This window comes from Dermochelys coriacea, chromosome 4 (genome assembly GCF_009764565.3).
Source record: "Dermochelys coriacea isolate rDerCor1 chromosome 4, rDerCor1.pri.v4, whole genome shotgun sequence".
Lineage (NCBI taxonomy): Eukaryota > Metazoa > Chordata > Testudines > Dermochelyidae > Dermochelys > Dermochelys coriacea.
This window is the reverse complement of record NC_050071.1, coordinates 2366332-2386934: the sequence shown is the minus strand read 5'-3', so window position 1 is coordinate 2386934 and position 20603 is coordinate 2366332. Positions and strand designations below refer to the sequence as shown.

At 47.0% G+C, this 20603-nt stretch overlaps 1 protein-coding gene across 9 annotated transcripts in view; it reads left to right on the top strand.

Annotated features, from left to right (window-relative positions):
- Positions 1–20603, top strand: part of MFHAS1 (multifunctional ROCO family signaling regulator 1) — a 133412-nt gene that overhangs the window by 71810 nt on the left and 40999 nt on the right. The window lies entirely within an intron of this gene.

Here is a 20603-nt window from a genome sequence, read left to right as displayed (position 1 = left end):
TGCTGCTGCTGCTGAAGAGCCAACTTTTTAAAAGCCATTTAATGATGGTAGAAGAATATCAAGTAAAGGGCAGCGTCTTACCTTGGCTTATCTGCTATTGCAAAATTAGAACAGCCCTGTACTATAAGTGTTAGCTGTTGAAGTTATGTAGTGGTGGTTAGATCCTTTTGTAGGATGCTGGGCATTAGCTGTTTGCAAGCCATCTGTCATAGTGTAATCTGAATTCTGACTTCAGAAGATTCAGTATAATAGTTAGAAATAAGTGCTTCTGTTTTCCTGCGTGTTCTGAACAAAGCTGCCACTGTGTAGTACAGGTTTTAAGGCAAGCCATTTTCTTAGGTCAAATTTTTCCACCCTGGGTCCTAAATGTAGGTTCTTGAATCCATATTTCAGCACCCCAATAAAAATGACTTGATTTTCAAAGGAGCCCAGTGATCCCAGCTGGAACCCCAACTTTTGTTGATGTTAATGAGAGCGACAGGTACTCAACATTCTCTGACAACCCGAGTTGCTTCTATGTAGGTGTCAAATCTGGATTCAGTAGGTAAACTTTAGGCACCCAGGTTTGGAAAACTTGACTTTTTTTTTTCTTTTAAACTTGTTGAGCATAATTTATGCAAATCCAGATAAGAAATGTGAGATCATAAAGGACCCACATTTCTGTTGCTATCATTTATCAGTATCTAGGGAGAACGTTCTCAAACAGTGCCCAGAGGTTTTATCTGGGGCTCCCCATAATAAAAACAATCTTTACCTCATTTCACAGTTTTTGAGATGAGGAAAAGAAGTGTAGTGACTTTCCTTGGATCACACAGCAAGTCACAGGTCATGGGGAGATTAATTCACCAATCTCCTGACTCCTCTTCTAAGTGCCCTATCCATGGGACCCCACTATTTCCTCAGTGGTGGTATGGCTAAGCACCTATGTGTCTCTTTGATAGTTCACCTGCAATATCCCCCAACCAATCAGTACTTTTGTAAAGATGCAAAATAATCTGTGACATGTAGTATCATGGCTGTTATTCAGTGGTAGCTTGATGTTTACTTATATAAAACCATAGATGTGTACATAGCTGTACAATGGGGAGAATGTGCTGAACAGATCCCTGTGGAAAAGAATTTACAATCTGATGACACAAAAGGGTAAGTACAATACAGAATAAATGGCATAGGGAACTTCGTGCTGTTTGGTGTTTCTCTGGAAATCAGTAGCATGTGTGTGTTGGGGGAAGGTGGGGATTTATGTAGATTTCCCATACCATCTGTAAACTCTACTTTTTGGAAGCATTTGACTTGTCAATTCACCTTTTCCTGTTTATAAACTTTCTGTGTACTAGAGACCGCATGGAGGCAGCTGGCTGGCTGGGTCACGTGCCACGATGCAGTAATTTAATGTTGTTGTCAATACGCAATTTTAATTGTTGCAACATGTTTTCCTCTTAACCTTGGCCAGTCAGAAGTTTGTGGCATTTTATGGGTATCTTATTTGACTCTGTGATATGCACTCTTCAGAAAGATGGCATAGCAGTTACAATGGGTCTAACCTTTTTTTGTTTTTCATTTTTTTCCCTTAAGTTAGAAGAAGATATCTTTCTTTGAGAGGGTAGCAAGCCTTGTGGATAGTGGGAAGCAGTAGACGTGGTATATCTTGACATTAGGGAGGTGGTGAGCAGCCCTCAGTGGTGAAAGAACAGGTTAAGGACTATTTAGAAAAGCTGGACATGCACAAGTCCATGGGTCCAGGTCTAATGCGTCCAAGGATGCTAAGGGAGTTGGCTGATGTGATTGCAGAGCCATTGGCCCTTATCTTTGAAAACTCATGGCGATTGGGGGAGGTCCCGGATGATTGGAAAAAGGCAAATATAGTGCCCCATCTTTAAAAAAGGAAAGGAGGAGGATCCTGGGAACCACAAGCCAGTCATCCTCACCTCAGTCCCTGGAAAAATCATGGAGCAGGTCCTCAAAGAATCCATTTTGAAGCATTTGGAGGAGAGGAAGGTGATCAGGAACAGTCAACATGGATTCACCATGGGCAAGTCATGCCTGACCAATCTGATTGCCTTCTCTGATGAGATAACTGGCTCTGTGGATATGGGGAAGGCGGTAGATGTGATGTATCTTGACTTTAGCAAAGCTTTTGATATGGTCTCCCACAGTATTCTTGCCAGCAAGTTAAAAAAAATTTTCTATCCACCTTATAGTCCATTCATCCAATCCATACTGACTAGACTGTCGGGCTCAACGGGTAGTGATCAACAGTTCGCTTGATGCCAGCTGCCAACTAGATATTGGAGTGCCCCGGGATCGGTCCTGGGGCTGGTTTTGTTCAGCATCATCATTAATGATCTGGATGATGGGATGGGTTGTACTCAGCAAATTCGCGGATGACACTAAGATGAGGGGAGAGGTAGATAAGCTGGAGGGTAGGGATAGGGTCTAGAGTGACCTAGACAAATTGGAGGATTGGGCCAAAAGAAATCTGAGGTTCAACCAGGACAAGTGCAGAGTTCTGCACTTAGGATGGAAGAGTCCCATGCACTGCTACAGGCTGGGAACTGACTGGCTAAGTGGTAGTTCTGCAGAAAAGGACCTGGCATTTACGATGGACTAGAAGCTGAATATGAGTCAACCGTGTGCGCTTGTTGCCAAGATGGCTAATGGCATATTGGGCTGCATTAGTAGGAGCATTGCCAGCAGATCGAGGGAAGTGATTATTCCTCTCTCTTTGGCACTCATGAGGCCACATCTGAAGTACTGCATCCAATTTTGGGCCCCTCACTACAGAAAGGATGTGGACAAATTGGAGAGTCCGGAGGAGGGCAATGAAAATGATTAGGGGGCTGGGACACATGACTTATGAGGAGAGGCTGAGGGAACTGGGATTATTTAGTCTGCAGAAGAGAAGAGTGAGGGGGGATTTGATAGGAGCCTTCAACTACCTGAAGGGTGGTTCCAAAGAGGATGGAGCTCGGTTGTTCTCAGTGGTGGCAGATGACAGAACAAGAAGCAATGGTGTCAAGTTGCAGTGAGGGAGGTCTAGGTTGGATATTAGGAAAAACTCTTTCATTAGGAGAGTGGTGAAAAACTGGAATGGGTTATCTAGGGAGGTGGTGGAATCTCCATCCTTAGAGGTTTTTAAGCCCGGTTTGACAAAGCCCTGGCTGGGATGATTTACTTGGTGTTGGTCCTGCTTTGAGCAGGGGGTGGGACTAGATGACCTCCTGAGGTCTCTTCTAACCCTAATCTTCTTTGATTCTATTATTTGTAAAGCTTTTGATAGCGTCTTGCATGACCTTCTGATAAACAAACTAGGGAAATGCAACCTAGATGGAGCTACTATAAGATGGGTGCAAAACTGGTTAGAAAACCATTCCCAGACAGTAGTTATCAGTGGTTCACAGTCATGATGGAAGGGCATAAAAAGTCGAGTCCCATAGGGATCTGTTCTGGGTCCGGTTCTCTTTAAGATCTTCATCAGTGATTTAGATAATGGCATAGAGGGTACACTTATAAAGTTTGTGGACCATACCAAGCTGGGAGGGGCTGCAGGTGCTTTGGAGGATAGGATTAAAATTCAAAATGGTCTGAAATAAATAGGACGAAATTCAGTAAGGACAAATGCGAAGTACTCCACTTAGGAAGGAACAATCAGTTGCACACATACAACATGGGAAATGACTGTCTAGGAAGGAGTACTGCGGAAAGGGATCTGGGGGTCATAGTGGATCACAAGCTAAATATGAGTCAATGGTGTAATGCTGTTGCAAAAAAAGCGAACATCATTCTGGGCTGTATTAGTAGTGTTGTAAGCAAGACACAAGGAGCAATTCTTCCTTTCCACTCTGCTCTGATTAGGCCTCAACTCAAGTATTGTGTCCAGTTCTGGGTGCCATATTTCAGGAAGGATGTGGACAAACTGGAGAGAGTCCAGAGAAGAGCGACAAAAATGATTAAAGGCCTAGAACACATGGCCTATGAGGGAAGATTGAAAAAAATGGGTTTGTTTAGTCTGGAAAAAGAAGACTGAGAGGGGCCAGAACAGTTTTCAAGTATGTAAAAAATTGTTACAAGGAGAAAGGGGAAAAATTGTTTTTCTTAACCTCTGAGGATAGGACAAGAAGCAAGTGGGCTTAAGTTGCAGCAAGGGAGGTTTAGGTTGGGCATTAGGAAAAACCTCCTGACTGTCACAGTGGTTAAGCACTGGAATAAATTGCCTAGGGAAGTTGTGGAATCTCTGTCATTGGAGATTTTTTAGAGCAGGTTAGACAAACACCTGTCAAGGAATGGTCTAGATTGGGGTGGGCAAACTTTTTGGCCCAAAGGCCACATCTGGGAATAGAAATTGTATGGCAGGCCATGAATGCTCACAAAATTGGGGTTGGGGTGTGGGCGGGGGTGAGAGCTCTGGTTGGGGGGTGCAGGCTCTGTGGTGGGGCCAGAAATGAGGAGTTCAGGGTGTGGGAGGGAGCTCCGGGCTGGGGCGGGGAGGTGGGGGCTCCGGCTGGGGATGAGGCGCTTCGGGTGTAGGAGGGTGCTCCAGGCTGCGACCATGGGGTTCGGAGGGCAGAAAGGGGATCAGGGCTGGGGCAGGGGATTGGGGTGCAGGCTCCGGCTGAGGGTGGGACTGGGAAAGAGAGGTTTGTGGTGGAGGAAGTGCTCCAGCGTGGGATCGAGGGGTTTGGATGGCAGGAGGGGGATCAGGGCTGGGGTTGGGGTTTGGAGGGAGGTTCAGGGGTGCAGGCTCCAGGTGGCGCTTACCTCACGCGGCTCACGGAAGCAGCAGCATGTCCCTTCTCCAACTCCTGTGCGGAGGTGTCGCCAGGCGACTCTGCACATTGCCCTGCACGCTGCCTCATCCACAGGCACCACCCCTGCAGCTCCCATTGGCCAGCTCCCAATGAGAGCTGCGGGTGCAGCACTTGGGGCGTAGGCAGTATGCAGAGTGGAGCCCCCTGGACGCCCCTCTGCATAGGAGTTGGAGGGAGCCACGTGGAGCAGCCCCAGGCCCAGCTCCTTGGTTGGAGCGCTGGACAGGGGCCATGCCCCAGACCCTGGGTGCTCCCCAATGGAAACTTGAGGGCCGGATGTGACCTGCGGGCCGTAGTTTGCCCACCCCAATCTAGATAATACTTAGTCCTGCCATGAGTGCAGGGGACTGGACTAGATGACCTCTCGAGGTCCCTTCCAGTTCTACGATTCTATGATTCTAAGTTGCAAGTATACAATCCTGAGTGAAATAAAGGCGTGGTGCTTGCCTGCAAGCTTTTTGTCAGGCCATTCACCAAAACCAAAAATTCTTAGTTCTGTAGAGCAACACAGAAAACATGTTAAATGTATGACATACCACTTTGTTGCTTGTCAAATTGAATAGCATCAACTTCAGCAATTTAAATTTTTTAACATCCTACACTGCAGTTCAGGTTCATCAGGTAATGCGCTAAATCTGTAACAAGCAACATCTTTTAAGCTATAGAGCGCTAGTATTTTCTAGACTGCCACCTACATAAATGGTTTTAGGGTCTGCAGTATATAGGACTGCAGTCTCCCACCAGGCTGAATTATACTGTAAAACAAGCTTTCGCATGAACAGCGAAAACAGTTGCAGTGAGAGTTGTATTTCTGGGGCATACACTCTCAACAGTTTTCAGAGTAGCAGCTGTGTTAGTCTGTATTCGTAAAAAGAAAAGGAGTACTTGTGGCACCTTAGAGACTAACAAATTTATTAGAGCATAAGTTTTCGTGAGCTACAGCTCACTTCATCGGATGCATCCGATGAAGTGAGCTGTAGCTCACGAAAGCTTATGCTCTAATAAATTTGTTAGTCTCTAAGGAGCCACAAGTACTCTCAACAGTAATAGGGATTCAGCTGCATGAGGCATACTAATGACAATGGGAGTAATATGCCTCTTTATGCAGGGTATTAAAACTGCCTTCCTAAATTTATAGCATTCAATATGTCTCCCTTTCTCCTGCTCCTTTGTTGTGTGTTTTACTTACTGCAAGAATCTCCTAAGCATGGTCTGTTCCCAGCAATTGTTTATGCTGTGAACAGTGGGGAGGACAGTGCCCTGACCAGAAGGGCTGGCAATCTAAAAACACGAGCAAAGAACATAGGAATGGCCACACTGGGTGAGACCAAAGGTCCATCAAGCCCAGTATCCTGTCCTCTGACAGTGGCCAATGGCAGGTGCCCCAAAGGGAATGAACAGACAGGTTCAAATGATCCATGCCCTGTCACCCAATCCCAGCTTCTGGCAAACAGAGGCTAGGGATATCATTCCTGCCCGTCCTGGCTGATAGCCATTGATGGACCTCTCCTCCATGAATCTATCTAGCTCCCTTTTGAACCCCGTTATAGTATTGGCCTTCACAACACCCTCTGGCAAGGCGTTCCAGAGTTTTGCAGTGCGTTGCGTGAAAAAATACTTTCTTGTGTTCGTTTTAAACCTGCTACCTATTAATTTCATTTGGGTGGCCCCTTGTTCTTGTATTATAAGAAGGAGTGAACAACACTTCCTTGTTTACTTTCTCCACACCATTCATGATTTTATAGACCTCTATCCTATCCCCCCTTAGTTGCCTCTTTTCCAAGCTGAAAAGTCCCAGGGTTATTACTCTCCTCATACAGAAGCTGTTCCATCCCCCTAATCATTTGTGTTGCCCTGTTTTGAACCTTCTCCAATTCCAATATATCTTTTTAGAGATGGGACGACCACATCTGCGGGCAGTATTCAAGGTGTGGGCGTATCATGGATTTAAATAGAGGCAACATGATATTTTCTGTCTTATTATCTATCCTTCGCTTGATGATTGCTAACATTCTGTTCACTTTTTTGACTGCCACTGCACATTGAGTGTATGATTTCAGAGACCTATCCACAATGACTCCAAGATCTTTCTTCAGTGGTAACAGCTAATTTGGACCCCATCATTGTATATGTATAGTTAGGATTATGTTTTCCAACTTGCATTACTTTCCATTTATCAACATTAAATTTCATCTGCCATTTTGTTGTCCAGTCACCCAGTTTTGTGAGATCCTATTGTAGCTCTTCGCAGTCTGCCTGTATAGACTGTATAGGCCATACACAGAGGGGTTGTGGCTGTGCTAATTTGAATTGGAGGGCTGTTAGTGGCTGTTATTCCAGAGGCTGTTCCGGGCACAGGGAGGTATAAGAGAGCATCAGATGGGATGGGTCAAGGAGATGATTGGGGTTAGGTGCTAAAGTGCACAAAGTGTGGGTTCTGTCTCCAGGGCTGCCTTAGGATTGCAGTGTAATAACCTCTCTGTGTCTCAGTGTCCCATCTTTGAAATGCAAAACAATTAGAAGGCTCATTTTATTAATGCTGCCAAAATGACAGTACTGGGTGTAACAAATTTATTAGAGCATAAGCTTTCGTGAGCTACAGCTCACTTCATCGGATGCATGGGTGTGAAGCCCTGCACATCCTAGGCATGGGCTTTGAAGTGCTACACTCGTTCAGTCACCTAAGTAACAATAGTGCAGATTCCAAGCGCTGAACGCAGCCCTAAAAGCGCTTTAATGTGTGACTGTCGACCTTCAGTGTAATGGCTCACTAGCTTTCTTGGTGATCTCCAGTCCGTCTGTGTGGTCTTTTTAGAGGAGCTGGGACAGAAAATTCTTCTTTGAAGTGTTTTGTCTGTGTGGATCCTGCTCATGGTGTACGTGAATGTTGTAAATCCAAGGGACTTGCACACCGGAGGCGCACATGCACCTTGAGTGGGCTCCGCACAGGCAAAACGTCTCAAAGAACTACAATTACTGTAAAGCAAGTAACCATTCTTTGTGTCACATCAACTCGGCAGAACCCACTCAAACCTCTCCCAAATAGATATCTGCTGCTTCTGCAATATGGTAGGTGGTAAGGAAATGCCAAGCAGTATATTAATTATTAGGGCTGTTGATTAATAGCAGTTAACTCACGCGATTAACTGAAAAAAATTAATCGCGATTAAAAAAATTTATCGCCATTAATCGCAGTTTTAATCGCACTGTTAAATAGAATACCAATTGAAATTTATTAAAGATTTGGATCTTTTTCTACGTTTTCATAGATACTGTATTCTCTGTTGTAATTGAAATCAAAGTGTGTATTATTTTTGATTACAAATATTTGCACTGTAAAAATGATAAACAAAAGAAATATCATAAATATCTTGCGATGCTAGCTACAACAGTGCCATGCGAACGCCTTTTCTCACTTTCAGGTGACGTAAACAAGAAGCGGGCAGCATTGTCTTCTGCAAATGTAAACAGACTTGTTTGCCTGAGTGATTGGCTGAACAAGAAGTAGGACTGGGTGGACTTGCAGGCTCTAAAGTTTTACATTGTTTTATTTTTGAATGCAGGTTTTTTTGTACATAAGTATACATTTGTAAGTTGAACTTTCATGATAGAGATTGCACTACATTACTTAAGTGAATTGAAAAATACTATTTATTTTGTTTTTTACAGTGGAAATACTTGTAATAAAAATAAATATAAAGTGAGCACTGTACACTTTGCATTCTGTGTTGTAACTGAAATCAATATATTTGAAAATGTAGAAAATGTCCAAAAATATTTAAATGGTGTACTATTATTGTTCAACAGTGCGATTAATCGCGATTAATCTTTTTAAATCACTTGACAGCCCCACTAATTATAAATGAAAATGAAACTTTTTCTTGGAAATATAAAATTGAAATCTTTCCTATTTGCACAAATGCATAGGTCTAGTGGAACAGTAAGCTAAAGCAATGAATGCATGGATTCATATATGGCTTATGTCAAAGCTGAAAATGAGTTCAGTGGTTTCATAGTCAGTCTTCATTTATATCACAGACACTGCCGTGCAATTGTGTGTGATTCAGTTTCTGCTTGAGAGGCTTGGGGCCAGGACAGCAGTGATGATGCATGGCAAAGTTCAGGTGCGTTAGCAGAGTTCTGTGATGGTAGTCTTGTGTATTACGTGCTTGTGTATATTTCTCATTTTCTGTTTGCGAAGAGGAACATTTGCAAAAGTGATTTTGGCTTTCAGTGAGACTTAAACTCCTAAATATCTAAGTTGCATTTTAAAATGGGATGTAAGCTTCCAAGTCACTTGTGTGCTTTTGAAAATGTTACCTAAATCTCCTGTTACCTCTGCTCCTGTTAAGAAATTTAATTAATTCCTAGAAATCAATCATTTTAATTTTTATAAAGAATCTAATTCATCCTCACTGTTAAAGACAGCATTTTACCCAACAGTCTTTAAGGTCAAAGCTTTAATTTACTTTTTATATTACTGTTAAGAGGAAAGCTGTTCTGAGAATAGAAAAATGTCGGTGAATGTTTTATGTATGTGCTTGTTGTAGTATGACGCTTCGGGGGGTAGGAGGGGAAGTTTCCAATAACGAGAGTGTGACATGCTGCTGAAAGAATGCACCATCAAAATACAGAGTGACTGGTTAAACATTTTAGCCAGCAAAAGCCTGGGTTTCTTTTTTCTTATGCTTTGAGAGAGGAGGGGCATGTTCACTCCAAGTGACCCTCTCCTGACACTGCTGCCCCACAAAGCATGTCTAATCCGTCGCCAAGTGACAGGAACTTTATGCCACAGAACAGGAAAATGGCGTGTTTTTCCTTTCTTAGGTGGGTTTATATTTATATAACTCTTGGCACCAAACAACCAGCCAAGTGGCAGAGTCAGAACTGGAACGAGGGAGAGGGAAAAACCCTCATGGAAACAAATGAGAACGGAATAATCCCTCCAGGAAGAGGGGGCTGCTCAGACTGTGTAGGATTTTATGATTAAAACCCCCAAATAAACATGCATGCCAGTGGTCTGGTTTTACTGAATAGTAGCACGGTAAATTACTTCATCCCATCCCACCAGTCCTACTTCCTACAGAAAGATTTTTATATCAGTATTTTCTCCAGCTCAAAGAACATCACAGCTCTAAACAGAAATGGTGAGGAATTGAAATACTGAAGAGTTACACTTGAGTGGTGTCCTAAAATTGTTTTAACATTAAATAGACTTTAAAAGTTCTTTGTCAGCAAATAATTTGTGTCAAGCCTCCATTTTGGTATGACACAAACTTCCATTTTGGTCCAACACAAGCATATTCTCTCAGCAGAAACGAGCTCTCATCAGAAAGACATGCAAATGAAAAGGAAAGTAGTGCTGTGGTGGAAAAGCAACAAAGTATGCCGTCGGATGTGTGTCTCCAATCAGTAGGGGAGAGATGGGGAGAAAATAAACTACAAATTAGTTAATATTATAGGTATGTAGTCTTTAAAAAATGCATGTGCGCATGTGTGAAGGTAGAGAGAATCACTGCTGATGGGAGCACGGTAAGGGTGAGTTTTTGCATCACTCACGTAATAATGAACATAACTGCTATGCTGCTGCTGCTGATATTAAAACCGCACAATAGCTGTGGGTCCCAGGTACTGGTAACTCTTTCTTTGAGTGCTCGCTCACCTCGATTCCATTTTAGGAGTGTGCCGCCCATGTGCGCAGCTGTTGGAGATTTCTGCCTTAGTGGTATCCGTAGGGCCGACTGTGGCGCCTTCTGGAGTGACGCGCTTGTATCAAGCACCACCAGCCCCTCCGGTCTCTCAGTTCCTTTTTATCGCCCATGACGGTTGGTTGGAGCACCTGGTCTTGCATCGCAAGAGCATTAGCGGTTCTTCGCTGTTCAGATCTTTCTCCTTTGGTATTTAGTCAGTGATTACTTAGCTGTTACGTGTTTTAGTAATAGTTTAGTACTTTGTTCCAGAGCAGGTCATACCCCGTTCCCCAGGCTTCAAGCTGTGTTCTGAGTGCAGCTGGCCGATTCCCATCAGTGACCCTCACGATAGCGGTTTAAAGTGTCTGTCTGGGGAAATCTCATAGAAAAGTGCCAGATCTGCAAAAACTTCTGTCCCCGGACTCGGAAAGAGCAGGACATTTGACTGAGAGCTCTCCTCATGGAGGCTGCCCTGCAACTGGCACTGGAGCCCTCGAACTCAGACTGCACACCTGGCACTTCAGCTTGCAGTGCACTGCTGGCACCGGAATCCGCCTAGCACCATTCCCCCTCACCAGTACTGAAGAAGAGGTTTGTGTCGACTGGTCTGCAGGTAATGCACAAGAAGGGAACTTTGGGCAAAGGACCTGTGTTAGGCCTTGTGTCCGCCACTGTGGTCAGACCTCCTAGCCCAGCCAGGGACCCAACTCCGACTCGCGAGGGTGGCAGGGGGTCCCAGCCCATCACAGGACTATCTGCGCCCAAAGCTGGCCCGGCGGCCAAAGAACAGTTAGGCCAACTGGCTCTATAGGCACCTGGCTTCATGGTGGATCCAGCCAAGACACCGGTACCGACAATCCAGCCATTTATTGGACCACCCCTAAGGCAGTAGAGCGTCTGCAGACGGCAGGCGTCGTTCCCCTTCACTGCAGCCAGGACTCTGGCACCTCAGTCTCTGGCCAGGAGGCCCAGGTCTCTGACTCCATGGTCCTCACTGACAAAACATGGGACTGCAGAATCACGATGCTGATCCCCGTACTCATGGTACTGTCAAACCTCCCTCCAGAGATCGCCAAGATGCCAATCACCATCGCCTCGCAAGTCTCCCAAGCTTCGATCCCCTACAGGATCCTGGTTGCGGCACCGGTCACCGGAGCCCCGGGACCGTTCTGCGGGCAGGTACCAGTCCTCGCCTTCTCTGTACCGGTTGCTGAGTAGGATCAGTTGACAAGCTCAGGTTTCGACAGCCTTGCTTTGGTCACCAGAAGAGCAGTGGTCAGGGTTGGAGGGCCAGTTCAGCCCTTCCCCTGTAAAGGGCAAATAGTCTCCTAGCCGGGAACCTGCCAAAGTGCCTGCAGCACCAGGATGGGATCAAGGGCAATGGCCCACCCAGTGGCAATACTGGAACCTGTGGTGTGTATCTGTTATGCCGGCACCGTACTCCCACTGCTCCTCCCTGGCTGCATCGAACAACCTACGGCCAGTGCAGCTGACACTGGAGTCAGAGCGTGGTGCCGAGTCTGACGTGGGAGCTTTGCGGCAGTCTCTAGTGGCCGCAAAGTGGTCCCCCAATTGAGCAAGGGGATGCTCCCCACCCTCCAGCGGTGCAGTTGTCCTCCCATCCCCGGATAAGGCAGTGGCGGGGCCCTCGCAAACCAATAGCCCCACCCGATGACTTCAGTGAATGCCAAGCCCTGTTCAAGAGGGTGACGGCCAACGTGAATTCGGAGGTCGAGGAGCTACCTGAGAAGTCCAGTGACTTCTTCAGTGTCATCCCCTCCTCTGCCCCAGCCCAGGTCACACGGCCCATCCACCCAGGGGTCCTAAAGGTCGCCAAATCTGTATGGCAGACGCCATCTTCCATTCCGCCCACATCTAAGAAGGTGGAAAAGAAGTACTACATCCCACAAAAGGGTTTGAATATCTGTACACACACCCTCCTATGGGGTCCCTAGTCATGGCTGCCGTCAATGAGAGGGACAGGCGAGTGGTAGTCCCAAAAATAAAGATGCCAAGAGGCTGGACTTACTTGGCAGAAAGATGTATTCAACAGCCAGCCTCCAATATAGGGTCTCTAACCATCAGACCCTATTTGCAGGTACAGTTTTATCCTGTGAGACTCCAGCAAGTTCAAGGAGAACATCCCACAGGATTGGGCGCAGGAGTTTGCCACTCTGGTGGAAGTGGGCAAAGCTGTGGCCAGAGGTGCCCTCCAGATGGCCTGGGATGCCATGACTCTGTGTCCAGGGTGGTCGCCTCTGCAATAACCATGAGGCATAGCTCCTGGTTACAGACCGCCGGGCTGTCCCTGGAGATGCAGCCCATCCTCCAGGACTTCCCTTTCAAGGGAATGGGGCTATTCTCAGAGCTTACTGGTGCAAGGCTCCATGGCCTTAAAGAGTCCCAGGCTACCCTCTCTACACCTTGGGTCTCCATACTCCTCAGTAGGCCAGAAAGCCGTTCCGCCCACTGCTCCTCCGCTTTCATTGAGGTCTTGGGATACCCCTTGGGCCGGCTCCTACAGAAAGGACAGACACAAAGATTTTAAGCGGTGCCACCCATCATGATCTCATCCCCGTGCCCAGCCTAGTCCTTCCAGGGACCAAGGCAGCCAGAAGCAGGCATTTTGAGGGTGCGCCGGAGGACGAATCCTAGTCAATTCACCGAATCCGCTCCCTGTCTTCCTCAACCGCCTCTGCCCTTTCCAATCAGCCTGCTCCTGTATCACCTCTGACTGCTTGGTGCTCGACACAGTTTGGGGCTATATCCTACAATTTATAGCCAATCGGCCGTTCCACCCTCCTTCCCGGTCCCTCTTCAGGGACCCTTCTCATGAGCAGCTCCTTGTCCAGGAGGTCGAAAACCTCCTGCGGCTGGTAGCAGTGGAAGAGGTTCCTCAGAACATGGATGGAAGAGGATTCTACTCCTGCTCCTTTCTAATTCTGAAGGCAAAAGGGAGCCTTAGACCTATGCTGGAACTCAACAAGTCTCTCTGGCCTCCATCATTCCATCGCTGGATCCAGCAGACTGGTACACCACCCTCAATTTAAAGGATGCGTATTTCCATGTTCCCGGGGTACTGGCATTTACTCTTTCATGTTGGGCCAGCACCACTTCCAGTTCACGGCAATGCCCTTTTTCTCTCGTTGGCCCCAAGAGTATTCACAAAGTGTATAGTGCCAGTGGTCACTTACCTACGACATCAGGGAGTCCAAATCTACCCATACCTCAACGACTGGTTGATAAGGCACCGGTCCCTGGATCAGTTGCAGAGGCATCTCAATCTGGTCTGTTCCACCTGTTGTGACTAGGGCGGTACTGTAATCCACTCGGGCCAGGGTCTTCCTCCCTGAGACTCTGTTCCAAGTCATGGTGGACCTCATTTTGTTTCTGCGAGCGCACCTGCTCACCACTGCCCACATGTGCCTGAGGCTGTTGGGCCACATGACGGCATGCACTTATGTGGTTCAGCATGCATGGCTGGTGTCGGTCTGCGTCCCCAACCGGCACAGCATGGTAACGATTCTAGACAGTGTACTGTCGTCTCTAACCTGGTGGCAAGATCCCACGTCGGTGCTGGTGAGAGTCCCATTCGCGGCCCCAGTCTCATCAGTGACTCTCATCTCTGATGCTTCGGACCTGGGCTATCTCAATACTCAAGGTTGTTGATCCAGTCGAGATCGGTCCCTGCACATCAATGTCTGGGAGCTCAGGGCGGTTCGCCTAGCCTGCCAAGCCTTTCTGCTTCACTTACAAGGCATAATGGTTCAGGTCCCAATGGACAACATGGTCATAGTCTTCTATATCAACAGGCAAGGTGGAGCCAGGTTGTCTGCCCTTTGCCAGGAAGCCGTCCGGCTCTGGAACTTCTGTCTGCAGCTCCGACATCAATCTTGGGAATGGTCACCACCCAGGGGCCAGGAATGCTTGGGTGGACCGCCTCAGCAGGACATTCTCATCTCGCCACGGGTGGTCCCTTCACCCGGAGGTGGTCAGTTCCATCCTCCACAAGTGGAGAACTCCCTGGGTGGACCTATTCGCATCCAGGCAGAACAGGAAATGCCACGTTTTCTACTCAATTCGTGGCATGGACAAAGGATCCTTGTCGGATGCCTTCTGCTCCCGTTTTCAGGGGCTTTGATGTACGCCTTCCCTCCAGTGCCCTTGCTACCAGAGTCCTCATGAAAATCAAACAGGACAGGGCGAAGGTCAGCCTCATAGCACCGATGTTGCCATGCCAACACTAGTTCAGCACTATGCTGGACCTCTTGGTGGTGACTCCGTTCCGGATGCTGCTCAGGGCAGACCTGTTGCCCCAGAACCACGGCAGTCTCCTGCCCCCGAACCTGGCGGTGCTACATTTGAGGGCTTAACTGCTGCGTGGCTAAATGCACAGGAACAGCAGTGCTCAACCGAGGTCCAGCAAGTCCTACTGGGAAGTAGAAAGCCCTCCACCAGAGTGACTTACCTGGTCAAATGGATGCGGTTCACCTACTGGACCGTGGATAAAGGTGTCCGTCCCAAGTGAGCTTTGCTGCAGCTCATTCTAGACTACCTCCTGCATCTCAAGCTCCAGGGCTTGTCCCTCTCATCAATCAATATCTGTTTAGGGGCCATCTCAGCCTTCCAGCAGCCATTCAAAGGCAGGTCAGTTTTCACTCAGGATATCATGGCCGGATTTCTTAAGGGTCTGAAGCACCTCTACCTGCATGTCAAGGATACAGTTCCTCTGTGGGATTTGAATCTGGTGCTGTCACAACTCATGGGTCCCCTCTTCAAGCCTCTGGCTTCTTGCTCTCTCCTCCTCCTTTCCTGGAAGGTCACATTCCTGGTCACTGTGACATCAGCTCGCTGAGTATCCGAGATTCAGGTGCTCACCTCAGAACCACCTTCCACAGTCTTTTACAAGGACAAGGTCCAGCTCATATCGCACCCGGCGTTCCTTCCCAAGGTAGTCTCTCAGTTTCATTCGAGTCAGGACATTTACTAACCAGTCTTCTTTCCAAAGCTGCACAAGTTGGAAGAGGAGCATGGGCTGCATGCCCTGGATGTCAGGAGGGCTCTGGCCCTCTACATCGACAGGACCAAGCCATCCCATAAGTTGACACAATTGTTTGTCGCTGTGGCTAACAGAATCAACGGTTGCTCTGTATCCGTTCAAAGGATTTTCTTCTGGATCACTGCCTGCATTCGCTTCTGCTATGATGAAGTGAAGATGCTGCCCTGGCGATCGTCACCGCCCACTCTACAAGGGTGCAAGCCTCTTTGGCAGCCTTTATGGCCCAAGTGCCTATTCCTATCCAGGACATCTGTAGAGTGGTCACCTGGTTGTCTGTTCATACCTTTACGTCCCACTATGCACTTACCCAGCAGGCCTGGGACGATGCTGGCTTCGGTAGTACTGCAAGCCTCTAAGCTGTGAACTGAGCCCAGCTCTGTGGATACTGCTTGTGAGTCACTTAGAATGGAATTGACATGAGCAAGAACTTGAAGAAAAAAATGGTTACCTATCTTTTCATAACTAGCGTTCTTGGAGATGTGTTGCTCATGTCCATTCCATGACCCGTCCTCCTGCCCCTCTGTCGCAGTTGCTGGCAAGAAGGAACTGAGAGGGTGTAGGGCAGGCGGCACCTGATATACTGCCGCATGAGCACGCCACTTCAGAGGGTGCCACAGCCGGCCCTACGGATACTGCGAAGACAGAAATCTCCGACTGCATGTGGGTGCGCGCATACTTACAATAGAATGGACATGAGCAACACATCTCGAAGAACAAGAGTTACGAAAAGGTATGTAACTGTTTTTTGTTTCTGTTTTCCCTGTGACTGGTAGAGTCCTAGCCTGCTGTATGAGATGTAACTGCGATTCACATGTCAATCTAAGGCCTGGTCTACACTGCCAATTTTTTTTTTGCTAAAAGGCAGCTTTTGGCGCTGAAACAGCAGAGGTATACCTACGGCAAAGCCACTTTTTGCGATGAAACTCCTCAGTTTCAGTGCTGTAGTAAAACCACCTCCACAAGAGGGTAAGGCTTTTTGTGCAGAGGCTTTAGCGTCCGAAGTGCCAGTGTAAACACCTTGATTGCTTTTATTGCTGCAGTTGGCCTTTAGACGTGTCCCACAAAACCTGCAGTGACCCCTCTGCTCCTTGTTTTGAATTCAGTAGGCATGCGCTCCTCCCCTTTGAAAGCTCCGTTCTGACAGCTGATCTGCTGTGCTGCTCTGCAACGGGAAACAAATCATTAACATGGAATGCTCTTGCTCTCTTCACACTAGGAACACAGAGGCAGGCAGGCTGGGGTGGATGTGTAAGAGACAGAGAGCCTCTCTGCTGTGCAGAGCCAGGGAGGGAGGCGGGGTGGTGGTGTCTGATGTCGGGGTTTTCCCCTGCCTCAGGACTGGTTGCTTCCAGCAGGGTAGCTGTCTGAACTTACAAGACAGCATGCCGACATACTCTCCTTCCTCCCCCGCCACACGCCCCCTGTCTCTCACGCTCCCCCCCACACTTCAGTTGAAAAGCGGCTGTCAATCTAGTAGGATGCCCATGGGACAATGGGATTGAGAAACCTGGATCATGTGATGCTGTACCTGCCCCATGAGGTATTGCAAACCCTTCCCAAAGCACCGCACAGCCAGTTGCAGGGCGATAGCTACCACAGTGCACTGCTATCTGTGTTGATGCAAGAGCTGTTAGTGTGGATGCGTTCCAGCAATACAAGGAGCACAGTGTGGACACGCAACAGAGGTAACAATTTATAGTTAACTGTACTCTCCATTCAGTAAGTCCATCCTTAAGGGTTGTTAACATGGGAGAGTTACTTTTCAAACCAACAAGTTGAAAATTGGTCCTGAAGCTCAAGCACAGGGAGCAGTCATTCTTTGCTCACCTGCACTCTTCTTTGAGTGACGGCCCCAGTTGTATTCTATGGAAGGTTTTGCACATGTGCCCAAAACTAGAGCTTTTCAAAGTAGAAATGTCCATTGGGCTATGTTTGTGCCCTTGTTCTGCCTTATGGTTTTGACTGGGGATGGGGGTGGGGGCAGATCAACCGCTCCCTCAGTTCTTTCTCTCAGCCGCATGGACTGAGTCGCAGCTCTCATCCCTTGTGACACATCTCGGTACTGGATTATGCCGAAGATGCCGGGTTTCACGATCTGTGCTTCCTGCCCTCGCTCGTTTTTGATTAACAATGAGCACCAGCGCCGTCTGTACTCCTTGGGGGAAGCCCATGTTGTGTCCCAGTGCAGTATCTGCCTCTTGTACCTGGAGGCCGGGCTCTCCATCTTGAGAAGCACCTCAGGGAGGTTGCCCTGAGGCCGCAGTAGATCCTGGACAAGGACCCCCATGTACATCAGCTTGAGCAATCCAGGAGTGCCCCTCCTATTGCGGAGCTCCAGTCCAGTTCCACCGGTACCAGCACTATCAACACTGTGCTAGGCCTAGACATGAGGCAAGGAAGCATGTGCATAAGTATGGCAGTAAGTCTTCCTCAAGGCTCAAGAAAGATGACTCATAATCCATGAGTTCCAGCCATGGAGAAGTGGTGTGTTCCAAGGCCCACAAACATGACAAAACATCACACCCCGCGCCAGATCTGCTAGTCCTGGTGCCTGAGCAGCATATCCGTTTTGCACTAGTTCAGCCAAACTCCTGTGAATAGTCAGTTCCGATGCAGCTTCCCATTCTGGTTCCCTCTATGGACCGTGTGCGGTTGACATGAATCTTCCTCTGAACCTCATGAGTTGTTTCATGAACTGTTTGCCCTGGATGAGGTGAGGTCTCCGTGGGCACCTTTGCTAACGTGGAAATGCTCATCTGCAGCGTGAGACGTTCTCTCGAGTAGCAGGAAGGAAACCATGAGGCAATTCTGTCAAGGCAACTGGAAATGTTTCACCTCCTGGGACCAAGAGAAAGGCCTTCCTCATAGGCCATAAGTCCATATTCTCTTGGACTGTCTTTTGTCTCTGAAAGAGTTGGGACTAGCTCTGAGCTCCATCAAGGTGCATGTAGTGGCCACGAGTGCTTTCCACTCCCCTGTGGAGGGGCACTCGGTTTTCACTCACCTATTGACTGTTCTATTGTGGAAGGGCCTTATGCGGACATATCCTCCCAATCCTCACAGCATTGATGAGGTCACCCTTCGAGCTCCTGGCCTCATGCTCCCTTTCTCTTCTCTCCATGAAGATCGCTTTCCTGGGAGCTATTACCTCTGCAATAAGGGTTGGTGAACTTGGGGCCTTTCACCACATTCCGTAAGAATAAACTTTCCATGCATTTACAACTAAGTTTTCTGCCAAACATGGTTTCCAACCCTACATTTACCTGTTTTTTTTCCTGAAGCAATACACCTTAAAAGAGGAACGACATAGATGTCCATAGGACCCTAGTCTTTTACCTGTAGAGCACGAGGCCATTCTGGAAGTCTCCGAGGCTATTTGTTGCCATAGTGGAAACAAATAAGGGCCACGCTATCGCCACTCAGTGGATTTCCAAGTGGGTTTGGGGTGCATTACACTCTATCAGTTAACTATCAGTCTCTACCCTGTGGGATGTGGACCCACTCTATGAGAGCGCGAGCATCAACAACTGCCGCACTTACTGACATAAGAGCAGCAAGGTCGATCTAGCCCAGTATCCTGTCTTCTGACAGTGGCCAATGCCAGTTGCCCCAGATGGAATGAACAGAACAGGTAATCAAGAGATCCGTTCCCTGTCGCACATTCTCAGCTTCTGGCAAACAGAGGCTAGGGACACCTTCTCTGTCCATCCTGGCTAATAGGTCCATCAAAGGCTATCTTCCATGAATTTATCTAGGTTGTTTTTTTTAACCCTGTTATAATCTTTTTTTTAAAAAGGCGAACATTTATTGAATACTCAATCATAAAGGACATTATTTTTATTCATCGAACAAACTAAAGAAACTAAAACTTAACTAAACTTAATTTTTTTAAATTAACAACTAAACTTTACTTAAAAAATACAAACTTAAAAAATGAGACACAAAATACCAAGTTTTTGCTGTAGTGATATCCAGGCATATACAAAGATACAGTCAATTTTCACGATCTTTATCTTTAACCAGATAATGAGCTAATCCAAATTGACCAAAGCAGATTAACGTTTCTTCATCTTCCTGTCCTAGAGAATGAGACATTGCTCACCAGGTGTTATCGACTTAAATTCCTCAATCACATCATTGTAATTAACTGACTAAGCCAATTCTTGTTCAGTGTACAAAATCATGAGTGAGTCTAGGCACTCTTGGGACATTGTACTTCTTAGTTTGTTTTTTATATGTGCTAGTTTCAAAAAGGCTTTCACATGAACAGCTTGTAACAGGTAAGCCTGCAAAGCACTGAATAGGTTTGTAAAAGGTCTGGAACATGGAAGACCGATCAGATTCCTTTAGCCAGTCAAGCCACTCTCTCTGGTGGTGTTCGTAGTGCTGTCTTTAGGAACAGATCCGTCATAACCCCGAAGCAATCTGACTTCAGCTACCAACTCATCCAAGAAAGAAAAGGAATACTTGTGGCACCTTAGAGACTAACAAATTTATTTGAGCATAAGCTTTCGTGAGCTACAGCTCACTTCATCGGATGCATTCGGTGGAAAATACAGTGGGGAGATTTATATACACACACAGAGAACATGAAACAATGGGTTTTATCATACACGCTGTAAGGAGAGTGATCACTTAAGATGAGCTATTACTAGCAGGAAGGAGGGGGGAAAGGAGGAAAACCTTTTGTAGTGATAATCAAGGTGGGCCATTTCCAGCCGTTAACAAGAACGTCTGAGGAACAGTGGGGGGTGGGGTGGGGGGAGAAATAACATGGGGAAATAGCTCATCTTAAGTGATCACTCTCCTTACAGTAAAAAAGAAAAGGAGTCCTTGTGGCACCTTAGAGACTAACAAATTTATTTGAGCATAAGCTTTCGTGAGCTACAGCTCACTTCATCGAATGCATCCGATGAAGTGAGCTGTAGCTCACGAAAGCTTATGGTCAGATAAATTTGTTAGTCTCTAAGGTGCCACAAGTGCTCCTTCTCTTTGTTGTGAATACAGACTAACATGGCTGCTACTCTGAAACTCATCCAAGGACAC